Below are 13,582 nucleotides of genomic sequence, written 5' to 3' on the forward strand. Positions count from 1 at the left end.
CTATTGTCCTGCGTGTTTCTAGTGTTTATAAAGATGATTATTTTCAGTCATGTAAATTCCTGACCTCAAAGTCTCTTCATCACAAGCTCCTTGGGTTCATGACATGGTACACTGGAAAAGTACCCATTTTTCCAAGATCTTGTTTTTAAGTATCCTGTTTATAAAATCAGCCTCCAGTTAGCATTCTTTTTCCTAGCTCTTTAACTGTACATTTTTGACTGTCACTATGTGCTGTTCATATACTTTCACCAAGTAGCCTTCAAATTTGCCTATAACTTTTTCTGAAGCTTTCTTCCTCAAGTTAAACTCTATGAAACTCAGTTGAACACAGGCTGTTTAAAGGATATAGTTTAGTTGACATGGCGGTTTATTTGGTCAGAAGTTGGACTTGATGATCTTCGAGGTCTTTACAAACCTTAATGATTCTATGAAAAGGATATGACAAAATTTGGAAGATTTGTGAAGTGCAGCTTTGGGAAAAAACGCATTTTCAACTGAAGGCAGAACTGCTTAGCAGCACAGATGGGCCACTGCTATATAATGGGGGCACATGGACCTTGCCAGACAGTGCTAAGGCTGCCTCCCTGCCTGTCACCTGTATATATAGGGTACATCTGCTCCACAGTAGCCATAGGAGAACTAAGATATACACTTAAGAACAGCTAAAAGGCTTTTCAGAGTTCTCAAAATATGAAACTCTGTTACTGATCTCACTATTTATGTAGGAATGTACTTTAAAATGGACAATGGCTAAGTGTTAAAATCTATCTTGCCTTCAAAACAATTCGATAGTTTAGACTGAACTCTCAATATTTTGTTATTGACCTTTTGTTTCCCCCTCAGCTTTATTACAAGAAACAAATGTGTTTAGTCTGGAAAAATATTTAGGGTGGTTTTAAAGTGGTGTTAACAAATCAAGATTAACTTGTGGCTTTGGCCACTAGTGCATAATTTTGTACTCAGCCCAAAACTGGTCCTCTGAGTAACATCCCCCAGCTACAAAAAAGGAAATACTCTCTATTGTGAAAAGAAATTGGAATCTTGTGATGAAGAGCATTATAGGAGAGTCCAATATTACTACTAATATTTAGTAAATTAGCAAATTTATTGGCAATCAATTAGGTGATGGTAAGCAAATGAGTTATGAGCAGTGAAAGACATGAATTCTATTGTCCTGTGAAGAACATATCCCACAGCTTCACCTTTACAGAAACTTCTTCTTCTGTCTTTCCAAGGCCACTCAGGGTCCCCACCACAGAGGAGACAGGATGTGCTGTGGTCAGTTCAGAGCTGCACAGGAGCTTGACTTGCTGATCTTTCCAGTAGCATAAACATGGATCTTTCACCTCTACCCAGTCATTCTAGTGTTCTAGTCTTCATTCTAGTGTGACAGAACCTGAATGCTGTTAAATTGGCACAACTGTCCCCAGGAAACTCCAATTAAGGACAGAAATAACAGAATTGTCTCTATTAAAACCAAAAAAATTTCTCCACTCACTGATTTTTTTTTTCTGTTCACCTCAAGACTGAATCCCTATGTAGTCTATGCCATGTAGCTTTGGTGGAGTAGCTGAACACACAGGCACTGGAACTAGAGAAGGCCCAGCAGCATGCAAGAGAACTTAACTCATAAATATGTGTGAGTTCATGGAAAAAATAAACCTGATATTAATATAACCAAGTCTGAGATGGAGAAGATCTGCTGCTGAGTCATGCAGAGCACTGTTTGCCAAATGCCTCGGCTAAGAAATTATTCTCCATAAAGTTGAAAGCCTGCCATGAAACAAATTCCACCATAAAAAGCTGTGGTGATACCATGGCCATTCCGATCCAATTACTCCAGAGACATTAGGACTTGCTGGCAAGTCTTCTAGGCACTTTCCAGTTAATGGCACACAAAATGGGTGAAAACGAACAAGAAAACGGGTTTGTGGAATTCCACTGCAGACTAAAATTACAGTAATTTAGAGAGCAGATTTCTTGGGGTTACTTATCTTCTCACTTTGGCATGTGCTAATATACATGTGTAGTTTCTCTTTCGCTGCTCTTAGACCCAAACTTACTCATCTCCATCAGTCTAGGCATGTTTGAGACGATTTCAAAGATTTTGAAGAAAATGCTTGAAATGCCAAATGAAATAAGTAGGGAAACTAATTATGCAGGTTGCAGGGGATGTCAGTATTACTGATTACTAAAATTAACCTTAGTAGGACTTTCCTAGTTACAGCAGAAACATAAGATGAATTTTCAATGTCATATATGAAAATTTAATGATAGTAGTTACGGGCATCATTTTGGTTACCCTTTTGCATATCTACAGAAAATGCTGAAGATCTGACTTGGGTTGGGTTTTTTTCAAACAAAAATCTAACCAAATGCATTAACAAGCTTTCACTTGGTGGTTTTGGTTTGTTGGTTTTGTTGGGTTTTTTTGCGGGGGGGGAGAGGAGGGTGGTTTAATATAGGAAAGTCCATACAGCACGGACTCCAACACTCTGAACATTAATGCTCTATTTGTTCATGGCTTTGTATATAAGTAGACGCAGTAAATGCTGGCTTTGTTGAGACTCACTGTGTACATGCATTGCATCAGCAATTCAGCCTAATATTTTTAAATGGCCAGAATACAGGCCGCTAAACAAAGAGGGCAAATTTTAACTATAAAAGGAGTTTGACAGGCTTTCTTAAAACAGTAAACAAATACTCCCATAGCATTACACTAATCTTACATTAATGCTTAATGGCATCTATTATTATAAAGTTAACCTCTCAAAGTCTTCTAGATTTGTATTTTAATGTTAGAAATCTACTGCATCTAGAAACCAAAATGCTATTTTTATGCTGTACAGCATTACACTGCTAAATGCTGGCTGGCCAGCCCTTGATTTTCTTGCAGTACTAGCCAAACCTGTCTATGTAGCAATTGCAGTAATGATTTGGACATGAGGAAGAATCTTGGGTGTAAGTAAAGGAGGATTAAAAAACTCTCTTGTTGAGAGGTTAAGCTTTTGGGGTTTTTTGAGCTACAATGTTCACACTAAAAGAGTAATGAGTAGAACCTTTCATTCATCATCTTCTTCTCCTGGCATAGAACAGGTAAGATTTGTAATTTCATAAAATACTGAAGTAAAAAAAAATGAACAAAAAACCCCACAAAAACCCAACCAACTAAACAAAACCAAAAAAAAAAAAACACACAAAAACAAAAACACAAAAAAAACCCCACAAAAACAACACACAAAAAAACACCCACCTACTTTTTTAATGGAAAATAAAATGTATATACCAAAGCCTAGGGCAAAGAGGCACTGGGAATCAATGAAGGAAAAAGTAACAAATGCATTTCCTGTAGGATGATGAAATGCTACATTTATATATAGTTATCAAGAATCAACCCTTCAACAGCTGAGGCTTCCCTATCATTAATGCCAGCTACATGCATTACTGGGTCAACTAACAATATAAATTTCATCTGGAACAAATACATATGCACCACTGAATTTCTGTATCTTCTGAGCTAAAAAGAGCATGAGTTACCTTTTTAAAGCAACTTTATACTTTCTGTTGACTAAAAGCTGATTGCAGGCAAAAATCTCCCCCATAAAAACCCATTTAAAGCTGTCCAGAAGAAAGTTATTGCTTTAAAACAATTTTAACGTGTTTTGTTAGGTAGAATAAGTCTGCACAAAACCTGGAATTTTGCTATTTGAGCTAGTAACTGTTTTTCTGATCTACTGTTAAGTACTCTGAAGACAGATTTACCAAGCCATGTAACCACAGCCTGGTCTCCATACCTCTCTTTTCATAGATAATTGTCAGCTGTAATGGTAAGAGCAATGTCAATGATGCCAATCTGCTCCAAAGAAATAAGTATTCAGTCCTTACTTCCAGCCTGGCATTATAATGATACTGAAATGGCTCCTCCAAACTGGTATACTACATATTGCAGAAGGCTGTAGGATAGGCCATTTCTGCCTCCAAAAGTTTTAAAACCAAATACACAAGAGAAGAATCATACGAAGAAAATATTTTTTTAAGATTTAAGATTACAAAACCAATTAAAATCCTCCAATCTGAAAAAGTTCTCAGTGGTGATTTAAGTACTTTGCTATAATATGAGTTTTGTGCACCAAAATCTCTTGATGAGTTTGCCAGGTGATTTGGAAGAGAAAGAAATGGAAATTCAAGTGTAGACTTTGAAGTTAGGGCATTTTATTCATATTAGACATTTCTGATCAGATACAGAGATTTCCCATAGCAAATAATAAATCTTTTTTTTTTTTTTTTTTTTTTGGTAGGCAATTAGACAATAATTTTTAAGCCTGTATACTGTATTCACAGACACTGGCAGTATAGCTGCAAAAAGAAAAGGATAAAAATGTCATTTTTCTTTAGGAAGGAGGCAAGGGTCATCTACTGCCACAGCATTTCTCAGCTGCCTAGCAATATGATGTCCACAGCCAATTTGTACAGGAAATCCATTTTATTGCCTGGCCCAAGGCTGAAAAAAGAAATGAGCAGGAATTCAGTGTTTCAAGACATTCATAGAAATCTCCCAATAGGTGTCAGATATTGAAGGCTGGACCCTCGACCCCCTTGCACACAGTAGGACCTGACCACAGTGAGGTGTTGAAATCAAATATTCCAGTCTACACTAAAGAAAGACAAGAACCATTACACAGGATTCATGACTGGGCTAGGCTTTTTTGGTCATCCTGACTTGATTCCCATTAAGGGCTGGGTTTTCTGTTGGGTAGAAACACAACTTGGGGCTCTGCTGACATGGAAAGGCAGACAGTGTGTTCATGTATCTGTCAGAGATACATGTATGAGACCGTTGCCAACCACTCAACCTGGTCTCAACTCTGAGGTCTCAAAAGGAGACCTGTGCCTTATAAATACATGGGATCTAGAAAGAAAAAAATATACATTCAGGTTCATAATTTTGTACTCTAAATATTGGGATACTAGATATGGAGCTATCTGTCTCATGGGGGCTTTGCAAGGAAGGGCTTAAAACAAGGAGTTTTGTGGAGTGGTGAGTAATTAGTTGCTATAAGCAATTTACCAAAGTGATCCATGAGTCTTACATTTCTAAAGGATCATTTGATGTTTAAGTACTGTTTTTATGAATGTAAGAAATAGTAGATATTAAAAGGTGCTCTCAGATCTGAGCAGAAATTGATGCTGAATGAGGTTACTAAATCGAAAAATTTTTTGAGAATATCAAAGATATTTTAAACAGATGTTGCAGTCAGAAATTCAAATTGTTGTGTTGGCTACTATAGCATCTTTGCATCACAAAAACAGTTACACGATTTTAACATGACGGTACATACAGTCCACTTTCAACTGACAAGGTCCTGGCTATTTCCTACCAAGACAAAACTATGTAAAGGCTAGAATTTTGTACAGTTACTGTTTGCTCTTTCACAGTGACCTTTTAGGATCGTTTAGGACTCATCCAGAGGATGGATGGGATTTCAGCTCTACAAGTTACACTCCTTTGCATCTGTAGGGTCATCACACAAAACCTGAACCACCCAACAGCCTGTGATGGCTGGGGAGGCCTCTGGAGCTTCTCTGTTCTTCTCCAGAGCAATCTCCCAGCAAGGCTCTCTCTTCATCTCTGCTCTCACTGAATCCTCCCTTGAACCCACCAAATGCAGTTTTACTAGGGTCTTTAGCATGCCCTTCTTCCCAAATGTGTCCCTGTCCATTCTTTATTTGTGATACCACTGGGAACGTCTGCTTCCTCCACAGTGGTTTGTGTCATTCTCTGAAAGCTGAGCTGACACAGGCTGTGCCCCATGGCAGCATACCTCCATCAAGAGACTACATTCATCAAGCAACACACCAGGGGAGCGACACTGTCTCAAAACAAATCGCATTTCCTTTCCATATATCAAAGGATATTTCTAAGACCTACAGCTGATGGCAATACTTTTCCCAACAATTGCAGCCCAAGAAACAAAAAGCTGGTTATCCAGTCCTAGGCAGAGACGCTGAAAGAAAACTATTGTCATCTGATGGAGATAATGCATCACAGCAGTTCCTGCTAAAGCAGAGGACCTCTGAGCCATTCTACCCTTCTACCTCTACCAGCACAGCCCAAAGGGCAGATCATATGATGATTCCAAGTGCCTTTTCGAAGCATGTTTTAGTACACCATTTACCTGGAGATTTTGTTGTTGTTTATCTCTTTCATCCTTAGGTATTTACATTTAATAAGTAGACTACATGTATTTTTGTGGCTGATGCTTCACAGTAGGAAATAAAAAATACTTAACTGTATCTGGAGAGCCTTCAAGGGGATCCTAATCCTATATTGAACCTCAGACCCATTCATCCTCTTTCCAGGAAGCTGTCCAGAACCTTCTAATTTACTCTTACCACTTCTTTTTCCTTATTTCACTGCCCTACGCTCGTAAATCAGGCAAACCACTGCGTGCATGGTATATCCAACACCACTATGGAGCAAAGGCAAAATGGAGGATGGGTTTCCTCCAGCCCAGGATCTGTTTTGCCCTATTCCCTGCTAGAAGTCAGCTGCCTCCCAAAAATGCTTCTCTTCTTTGGTGTAAAGTTTAGGTCAAATGTCTCTGCAAAGCAGTGATTTCTAGAACAGTACAAACCCGAGAAATTTACCATTACTATACCAGGAAGATTTTATAGCTATACCAGAAGGAACAAGATGCAGGGGGCTCCTATAACTAGCTAAAAATCTACTAAAATATTTATGGGCTTGTCATAGCACACAGGCTCTGAGTCACAACTCCCAAGGCTTCCACTTAACAACTAAAAGGGAGAAATGATCATAACGTTTTTCTCAGTGAGTGATTAAGACTGCTTTTAACAATGCAGTCATGCATGTACTAAAAGGGGTGATTCATTAATTTCTTGGAAGAGGAGCATCTTCTTTTCTCAGTTCAGAAGCTGGAGGGATTAGCCAGTGCCCCATGAACAGGGCTGATTAGCATGTAGAAAGAGAGGAAATACTGGCTAATTTGTCCTATCCCCACATCTGCAAAGTTCTTCTCATTAAAGTAGAAAAAAAAATAGGGGAATTTTGTATTCAGAAGTGTCATTGTTTAGTGGCATAGTTTAGACTTTGCATAAGTCTGACACCAGAGCTGGCTGCTGGCAGCAACTAGCAGCTCCCTCTACTGCCCTGCAGTCACAGGTCCCTGCAGCCAGCCCAGAGCATGATCTTCATGGCCCCAACGAGCAGCCAAAATAGCAATACCAGCTGCTGTGCACCTACTTTCTGAGGTTGCCCTGGCATATACATGAGAAGTTTGTTCATCCAGATTTTTGTGGTGATTGCCTCTGCTGAAATAAAAAGGAACAGTTACAGGTAGAACTGACAAAGAGGATGATGACAATAATGTTGGCGTTTTTTATTTGAACCATAGTTCAAATCCTGAAATGAAATTTATACCAACTCCTCCCAACTTTCCACCATCTTAAGTTTGTTAATGCTAATCTTCTTTTAAGATGAGGCCATGCGTAGAGTAATGAATATGCCACTCCCAAGCCATTTTAGGTTTGAGTAGCCCCACATTTTAAGGCATTCTTTGCAACACCCTGGTGTTGCAACACAGTAGTGTGATGGCATAACCATCTGAAAGGTAATGCTGAGTTGTCTTGCAGTCTTCTTCCTGTGAGAAGAAACGATGTTGCCAAAGCTTGCATGCAAAACATTTCCAACAAGCGGAAATTGATGTTGCTGTGTTTTCATCACAACAGGTGTTTAAAATTTATGACCAAGCACAAAGCAATTTTTTTTTTCTGAGGAGACTACTCAAAATTGTCACATAAAAGAGCTACATTTCTTTCCCCTTTTCTTAGAGTCTAAATATCAGATACAAGTATAACTTACATGCAGCTCATTTTGCATGCTTCTTACTGCAGACTCATGTAATAATCATCTGGACACACTGTACTCAGAAAACTGGTAGCAATTCCAAATTGATGCATGTGACATGGCATCAGCTTAATGATGTTCAGTATCTGCAATGCTAGTATACATGCAATGCCCTTGCATCCAAACAACCACCACACTATTCCTAAGTACACCTGTATCCTGGATTCAACTAATTTCATAGAAACTCTGCATCACTCATGCTTGGGCTAAGCCTTTGTCTAAGTGTTTCTCTCTCTGTTTTTGCTCAGTTTTTCTTTTGACCTAATCCTGGCTACCTGTTTTTCCCTTTCACTGCTCTTATCTGCTGGCCTAGGTTGCCTCCTTGGCTGCTGCAGCACCAGATATTTAAGCAAAATCATTCACCTTCTTCTCCCTTACTCATGCCTCTGTTTTCTTGAAGAGGTCAGGGTGGGATGAAAGGAGGTGCAGCCTCCACATCCCAGGACAACCCTGACCCATATGAAGTGTTTAGCAGTGGCCAAGCAACCCCCGAGCACTTCCCTTCCCAAACACATTTGAGCAGTATTCTGCCGTGAACATGGCCTACCCTGAACTCTCCTGAACAGGTTAATATTTATGATCTGAATCCCTTCTATTCCACCTTGAAAAGTGCAGAGTATGCTTCCCATAATATAGGAGTGGAAAAAGAGTCTCTCTAGGTACCTGTCTAGCTGAGTTCCTGAAAAAAATACCTCAGGGATTTTGGTTTATATTATTCATTATGTAAGAGTTAAGCTTAAAGCCTTGGCTACAAGAATTCCATGCAATAAAATTCCAAACATACAATTTGAAGGAAATATATCACTACTGAAGTAAGAAGTACTTCAAAAAAAAAAAAAAAAAAAAAAAGAAAAAGATTTTTTTTCAATTCAAAACCATGGTATTTTGAGCTAAAACAAGGACAAATTTTGTGGTTTTGAAGGTCAAAAAAATTTCTCTTGAAAACTAAACAACTGAATTGAAATGTGGCCAGGGTTTCTTTTCATTAAACAGTGGAATATACTGACCAAAAGAAGGATCTTCTATAAAAAATCTCATCTTCAGTCAGAAAGTTTAAATCTGCTGAATCTCCTGAATATATGCACAGAACATATTGGACACCAAATGAAATCATCCTCATTATATATACGTATGTGGCCCCGAAGAGCAATTTATTCCATATAAAAGCAGAGCATTATGAATTCCATATGTGAGGTGTTATGTAACTTACATTATTTTTTCTTTCACCATTATGCTTCAGCTTCCACCAAAGACTTCAAAGACAAGTAAAACATTAGTAATTTAACTGGTGATATATAATACTCATATTTGTCATCTCTGGCAAGGTTCTGCTTTTAAACTTAAGTTAAAGAAATTAATTTGTGTCCTAAGAGACATAAGTACATAAATTTCACTGCAGCAGACCTCTGATAATGCTGAACACAGAGCAAGGTCAGACCTTGGGAAGGAAAAGCGAGCACAGTGCTGAATGACTGCAATGATTACTATTTTCTGTAACTCTTGAAAACTTGTATGCTGTTCTTCTGACACTTACTTGGAAATGGTTGAATCATTTTAGCTAAAACATTTCCTACCTTCTCCCCTTGGCTCCCCACGAGAAACAGCCAAAGGCATTTATTTAGCATTGAAAACATCTGAACAATGTATTCACACTTAAGAAAGCATGGAAGAATTGAAAACAGCATAATTTAGTGGAAAAAGCTGGACAGTCTTTTCCTAGGAGCTATTACCCATGCCTTGCATAATGAAAATGTGGCTATTTTACTTTATCAGTAATTCACTGCCCTTGTTACTCTGCCACTCTCTATAATGGTTAATATATAACTCACCAATGTGTCAGTTCTTCCCTAAAGTGTTACTTTCAGGCACTGCAGGGGAATTCCCTTTGATATCTGTGCCAGAGCAAAGGTACACTGGCAGCTGCAGTTTCACAAAGGGGAACTTTAGCTGCAAGGACAGCTTGGGAATGTCTGTCTCCCATCCCTGCCTTGCCTCCGGCTGCTTCTTCACACTCATGCTGCTCTGCAACTGTTGTTGGGTTTGTGCTGCAAATCAGGTCACTGAGCTGATCCAAATTACAAACAGCCTTTTTTACTTACAGAGTTGTTCTTAATACAGGTTGTTTTTCGTACCAGAATAATGCCAGAAACTGCAGTGCTGGTGCAATTGAGGAGACAGGGCCCTGGGACAGAGAGCAGAGTAAAGCATTTGGGATAGTGGGCACTGGGGAGGAAGCATGCTCAGATGGTGTCTTTTCCACTAGTAAGGGTAGGATACAGTCCAGAAGCTGTTGTCATAAACTATTAACAAACAGAAAGTTCACACACAAGTGGATCATGCATTGTTTTTTTTTAAAAAAAGACTAAAACTAAACACTAAAAATTGCTCCATGCATGACTTCTGCAGAAAAAGTAACTACAGAAAAAGTCCTAGAGAACTTGTGTTTGCATATATATATGTGTGTATATATATATGCACATGCACACACACATAAATGTATATTCATACTCATATACACACAAAAAAAATCTCAAAATTTAAAAGAAATGCAAAATCCATCTCACTTAACCTTTTTTCCCAGCCTTCAAAGCCTGCATTCAGCTCTGAGCCCCTGGATGGCCGGTTCCTAAAAGCAACAGCCATAAAAGCCTATAGAGGGAGCAGGTCGCCTTCTTTTCCTGAGCTAAAGGAGTTTTCAACCTTAGGTGATGACCCTGAGAGGATGAAAACGTCTTAAGGAGCAGAGCCCTAAGCAACGGCCAGAGCCAGTTACCCTGCAACCAGGGGGAGCAGCAGTAGCAGAATCCGCCTCTCAGGACATAGGCAAGAGAGCTGCAGATCCATACCTGTCATCTTTTCCTCCTTCCCTCTTCTTCATTTTCACACTTTGTGTCCTACAGGGAATCATGGATTTCTCAGTGTTTTCCCTTTTCTGCAGTCTGTGGGGTGTCCCAGCACTTCAGGCTCTTCTCTGCACTTAGCAGGATGGAGATTTTTTTGCTTGGAAGTTGAGCAGAATTTCATATTAAAACACCTATGATTGAAGTAATAGAGCACTGCCTAGAAGTAAGGGAAAAATGCAGTCAGAATAACCTGGTATTTCCTGTTGAACAAAAAGAATAACTAGAAAATGGCTAACCATGTCACAGATAATGTAAGAGAAGTAGTATTAAATAGAGACAATACTAAAACTGCATTCAGAAGACAAAATATAAGAAATACCAGAGTTAGTTATTATCAGTAGAGGCTTTGTGACTGAAATGAACAGTATGTGTATTCAAATTCACATGTGCCTACACAAAAATTTCTAGTAGTCTTTTACCCATGTATACCTGTATTATAGTTCCAGAAAGCTGGTAGTTATTAGTATGATGGCAAAGCCCAGAAGGCCTGTCCTAGACAGACTTTGCTATGCATGACCCAAATCTGTACCAGGACCTTTTGTCTTACCATGTTTATTATAATGCAATGAAAGAGAGGGGGGGTTTTTCTTTATCTTATTCTTTTTCTTTTTGAAACAGATAGGGAGCTGTGACCAAAAAAAGTTTACAGAAACTGGACCTTACCAAATCAACCCAGTTTCAGCCTTAGAAACCAAAAGACTAGTAACTAAAAACTACGTGTTTGGGAGCAATGACTCTACTGAGATTCTTGACTGAGTAGTATGTGTGTTCCCAACTTAAAAGTAGCAATTAGAAATAAAAAAATGATGCACAGTACATGGCAAATACATATGCATTATTTACTATGTTGCACCTGTGAGTTCTTGTAGAAAGACTGGCCACCAGAGTGTGCACCAGATAACTTAGGCTCTGGTACAAATCTAAGAATGGGCATAAAGCATGCAATATTTATAAAAAAAATTATACTAAGAGCTCTTCCCCCCATGCACTAAGGTCTAATAATACTTTAGTGTTTGTCTCCTGGGGAGCAAAAGCAGGTCTTAGCATTGCAACATAAATAGTTAAGCATAAGTCATGCAGCTGTAAAAGAGAAAAGGAACATTCTATGTCCTTCAATTCCCAGGCAACGCAGCATGACAAATAAAATTAGAAAAAAAAAAAAAAAGCTATACTTTTCATCAGATAACCTAAATAATATGTTTCATCTTTTGATAAATGTTTGCTTTTTTTTTTTTTTAAATCATTACAAAAAGGCCATTTGAGGAATATATTCTGCACAACGATGTGATTCAGCAACTTTATGGAAAACAAAAATGCAGTCCTTTTTTCGGTGCACTAATGAAACACAACTGGCACTAATTTTCAAAGAATTGAACCTAACTGAAAGCAGGCAATGTACCATGTATGTTGAAGCTCAGTGGTCTTACATCACAGTATTATTTTTCATGGGTTTTTATATATTGAAGATGAGCTGAACATACCCTGCTTCTAAATCAGGCCAGTGATGATAAACACATTACTGCACAAGCTGTTGTGTTCCCAAGAATGGCTCAGCAAATACATTTGCCTTTGTATCTAAATTCTAGGTAGTTTCTGTCCATACCAATATGAGAGACCATTGTTTCTGAGTATGTCCCAAGGCCATATCCACAGAAAAGTTATCCAGCAGTTCCACAAAGACAAAGCCCCCTGTCATGATCTTGCCATGTCATAACATTTTTTGCATAAGGGCACTGAATGGTACTCAGTAACATCACTGTAGACACACTGCATAATTTTGCATACTGGGTATTTTTTACTCAGGAGTGCTCCAAGTCTGGGAAATGAAATCAGGATCAAAAGAAGTAGAAAATCCCCCACAGTGACACACAGGGTAGTCAAAAGGATTTAGGAAGACATAGGGCCCTGGTGCTTCATGGGTGTGTTTCCCATTAAAAATATCCTAATAAAGAGATCCTCGTCTATTTAGCCGGATGGAGGAGCTGTGTCTCCAGGCAGGCATGATGTGGTAGCCAGCCATGACAAGTGACGAGTGCCTGAGCTGGGATGTGCTGCATCTCCTGGCTTAGGGCACATGATGCTTTTTCTCCAAGCAACATGAGGGAGTGACAGACAGCATGTACCACTGCAACTATTCCTGCCTCGAGACACAAAAGAGCTGCCACCGCAGCTCTGCAGCCGACAGCGACCTCACCGGGTGAGGAGCAGGTCCCACACTCTCTGCAAACCCATCTGAAGATGAAAAGTGCTGCATAAGCACCCGCCCTTCCTGTTCCTGGCAGAGCTGCATGGGGATGTTGGCACTCAGGACCTGTGTGCATGGCTAACCACTAACCAGCATGGAGCCTCTACTCTCAGAAGCACTCTCCAAATATATTGCCATTTGCAAAAGGAACAGTTATTTTGATAACAATGTCTTTCAACGACTAAGTGGCCAGGGTGTTGCTACCATTAAATAGCTGGCAGAATTTCTACCATAAATACTTCTATCAGGCCATTGTATGTCAGCTGTAAAAACTTGTTCCAGTTGATATTTGGCAAAAAAGACCCAGCAAGATAAACCTTTCTTAAACACATTATGCTATTTGAGCAATCTACAGATATGTAAATCAAGAAGTTTGCAAGTATAGGCCCCATTGACAACTTTGCTGATGCTATGGCCATTGGGGGAAGTGTGAGTACTGGCCATCCCAAAGTGCTTGGTTTAGGGCTTTCCTTTTACCTCCAGATTCCCAGAATGGTTCATGCAAAA

General features: G+C 39.1%; 1 long non-coding RNA gene across 1 annotated transcript; it reads right to left on the bottom strand.

Moving 5' to 3' along the window:
• Nucleotides 1-7,473: 7,473 nt before the first annotated feature.
• On the bottom strand, nt 7,474-10,979 carry LOC126644832 (uncharacterized). The gene is made up of 3 exons (XR_007630029.1): nt 10,774-10,979; nt 10,027-10,109; nt 7,474-7,661 (listed from the first exon to the last, which is right to left on the bottom strand). It is a non-coding gene; the product is annotated as an uncharacterized LOC126644832 (long non-coding RNA).
• Nucleotides 10,980-13,582: the final 2,603 nt, after the last annotated feature.

The sequence above is a fragment of the Myiozetetes cayanensis genome, unplaced genomic scaffold, assembly GCF_022539395.1.
Source record: "Myiozetetes cayanensis isolate MyiCay16 unplaced genomic scaffold, myiCay2020 scf3, whole genome shotgun sequence".
Classification (NCBI taxonomy): domain Eukaryota; kingdom Metazoa; phylum Chordata; class Aves; order Passeriformes; family Tyrannidae; genus Myiozetetes; species Myiozetetes cayanensis.